This window comes from Petaurus breviceps, unplaced genomic scaffold (genome assembly GCF_028583685.1).
Source record: "Petaurus breviceps papuanus isolate PSGF00001 unplaced genomic scaffold, PetGlider_PUasm1.0 90895, whole genome shotgun sequence".
Taxonomy (NCBI): domain Eukaryota; kingdom Metazoa; phylum Chordata; class Mammalia; order Diprotodontia; family Petauridae; genus Petaurus; species Petaurus breviceps.
Genome location: NW_027187372.1, coordinates 2,817,626 through 2,821,015, shown reverse-complemented (window position 1 = coordinate 2,821,015; position 3,390 = coordinate 2,817,626). Strand labels below are relative to the sequence as shown.

General features: G+C 37.6%; 1 pseudogene; it reads left to right on the top strand.

Moving 5' to 3' along the window:
- Positions 1-2,630, top strand: part of LOC138151132 (5-aminolevulinate synthase, non-specific, mitochondrial pseudogene) — an 88,565-nt pseudogene extending 85,935 nt beyond the window's left edge.
- The last annotated feature ends 760 nt before the right edge of the window (positions 2,631-3,390 follow it).

Sequence of the window (3,390 nt, the reverse complement as noted above, 5' to 3'; positions counted from 1 at the left end):
AAAACAACCATGGCACCGCCCATAAACCCCTCCCCCTCCCCCATCAAGAGTTATTACCCCAGCAGGAAAAAAAAAAACACATCCAACAGGGAGGAAAAGAGAGAGTTAGTGGAGGCAGCTCTGAATCTTGTAACCCCTACTAGGCTAATACTTAAAAGAGATCAACTACAGAGGAAAGGATCTTTCATTTACAAACATTTATAGCAGTTCTTTTTTTTGTGGTGGTAAAAAGAAAACACACACACATACAAACCCCTGGAAACTAAGATAATTGAGAAACAGTTGGATAAGTTGTATGATATGAATATGTTGGGGTTCTATTATGATATAAGGAAATGGATGACTCCAAAAAAGACACAGAAAAACTCATATGAACGGATGCAGACTGAAGTGAGCAAAACCAGAATTTATCCTATAACAACAATATTATAAAAATGAATGCATTTAAGAATTTTTATAAACTGACAGAGAATGAAATTATGCAATGACAACACTCTAAATATAAACAACTTTGAATACTGTTTAAGTACTCTAATCAATTCAATGACCATTTGTGATTTCAGAATGAAATGTTATATTCATTATAAAGGAGGTGAGGGATTTAGGGTACAGAATAAGACATATATACATATATACATACACATTTTGTGTATGTGTGTGTGCATGTGCACGTGCATGTGCGTGTGTGTGTGTGTGTGCATGTAGCCATTGGGGGAATTCATTTTGCATGGCTAAGGCATATTTGTTAGAAGAAATTTGCTTGTTTTATTTTTAAACTTAATTTAAATAAATTTTTAAATTCACTAAATGCTTGTTGACTAAGACCAGTGTTTGATGATACCCATTCCTGTCAAGAATACTTTGAATGTTTCTCCAAAAGACTGGCAAATCACTACTCTTCTATACATAGAATTAGCCAAAAATGATGAAAATTTCTTTTCAAGCTTTGGTGCACTTCAGCAGCTCACAAGGAAAAGGAACACCTTCAGTTAATCAGAATGATAAAACTTTCAAAACTACCATTCAGCAGACCACTGGTAGATCTCAATTGCTTTATGGATATCCTTCTTGCTAGTTCAGAAGGACCAAAGAACAGCAGTTTTCTATAAGGCCAGTTTAGAACTTCAAGCAGGAAATGCCTCTTTATGAGGAAAGAAGTTGATTAAGTTCCAGTTATCTTCAAGATGATTAATCTCTAGACTGGAAGAAACTAGAATGGTTTGCTTAAGAATTCTCAGGATTTCTTGCCAAATCAAAGACAAGAGAAAGTGTCCCACATCCTTTAGAAAAACTTGCCAAAAATCTGTTTCCATTTCCTAGTACAATGATTGTACCTTTGAGAAAAAAAATTTATGGAAAAAAAAGATCAAACATATTGAATGTATAGAGCAGTGAATTAGAGGGTACCCACCTTCCCAGTGTCAGATGGCTACATGGATTCTCTTGTTATTAAAAAATCAAATAGATTTTTGTCCATTGTAGCAACTAATACCTAAAGATGACTCATTATCCTTGGGGGGGGGGGGCAGTCACAGATACATTAAAACAACATGGTTTTGATGCTGGTGATACTAGAAATATTTCTGGAATTAGTAAGTTTCATGTAGATATGGATCAAGAATTGGCCAACCTACACGGGAAATATGCAGCATTATTGTTTTCATCTTACTTTGCTGCTGATCACTCCACTCTCTTCACTTTGGCTAAGATGATGCCAGTCTGTGACATTTATTCTAATTCTGGGAACCATGCCTTCATGATCCAAGGAATTCACAGCAGCAGTGCCAAGATAAATATTTCATCATAATATGTAAGCTATCTCAAAGAGCAGCTAAAGAAATCAGACCCATCAGTCCCCAAGGTCATTGCATTTGAAACTGTTTGCTCCATGGATGGAGTAACATTTCCACTTGTGTGGAAGAATTGTGTGATTTGGCTTATGAGTATTGGGCAATTATCTTTGTAGATGAAGTCCATGTTGCAGAACTCAATATAGAACTCAAGATGGCAGGATAACTGATCAGGATAGAGTCATGCACAAACTGGACATTGTTACTAGAATACTCGGCAAAGCCTTTGGTTGCATTGGTGGCTATATTGTCAGCTTAAGTCTTTTAATAAACACTTTGTTAATAAACATTATGGCAACTGGGTGGCAGTGGACAGAGCACTGAGCTTGGAATCAGGAAGACTCATCTACATGTGTGACCCTGGGCCAGTCACTTAACCCAGTTTGCCTCAATTCCTCATCTGCAAAATGAACTGGAGAAGAAAATGGCAGATCACTCCAGGATCTTTGCCAAGAAACCCCCAGAGTTGGACACATCTGAAATAACTGAACAACACTATGGGTCTTTGTTGCTGGCTTTATTTTAACAATTTCCTTCCCATCTACACTTCTGGGTTGGTTAGAACTCTTCCATTTGTCCAAACTTTAAAGAGTGCAGAAGGCCAAGCCCTTCATCATCCATGACAGCACAATCTCAGACTCAATGAGACAGATGTTAATGGACACAGGCTTCCTTGTGGTTTACTATCCCAGGCACATTATTCTGTTTTGAGTTGTATGTGCAGCTAAAAACATAGATATCTGTGCTGAACTAATGAGCAAGTATAATATTTGCATCTAAACAATCGATTGCCCCCAAATTTCCCCATAGATTAGAGTTCCTGTGAGAAATAATTCATTTGAACTCCTACTCTATTCCAATAAATATCAATCAATTTGATATGATTCCACAGGGATAATGATTATAAATTCTATATATGAAACCTCAGAACTGTGATTGTAAAATCACTTGCTTCATAGGAATCTAAGTAGACACCTTCCACCCTTGTTTTTCCTTGTCATGGTGACCAAGCCCAGTGCAGCAGAGGTGACTCAATTACATGGAAAGTTACACTTGTAACTCTAGACCTCTCTCTCTTGTCCAAGAACAAGTGACCCTCTTGTGACCACTTAGTGAGAAGAAATGCCCCATGTTTCAGTCAACCTCTGACCCCTCTACTAATATGTCATTTTTGGCCAAGAGCAAGTTCTATCAACCAATGAGATTCTGTATTTTGCCATGCCTCTTTTGCATATTTGGGTATTAAATCCTATAAAAACAAGGTCTGGGAAGAAGGGGGCATCTCAAATCATGAGGAAGATCTGAGGTCCACTCCATTGGATGGGACCAGAGACCCTTTAATAAAGTGCCATTGGCTCAGAGCAGAGCTCTACTTCATTCTCTTTTATTGTAGGTTGGACGATTTTAGTCCCCATGTTCCTTTGTACTGCTTTATCCCCTCCTCATATCCTATAGATGATGAACTATTTCCATGAGAAACTGATGAATATTTGTTTAGGCTGGACCTGAAGCCTCACTTCTTAGAAGAGTTTCTGTAGGA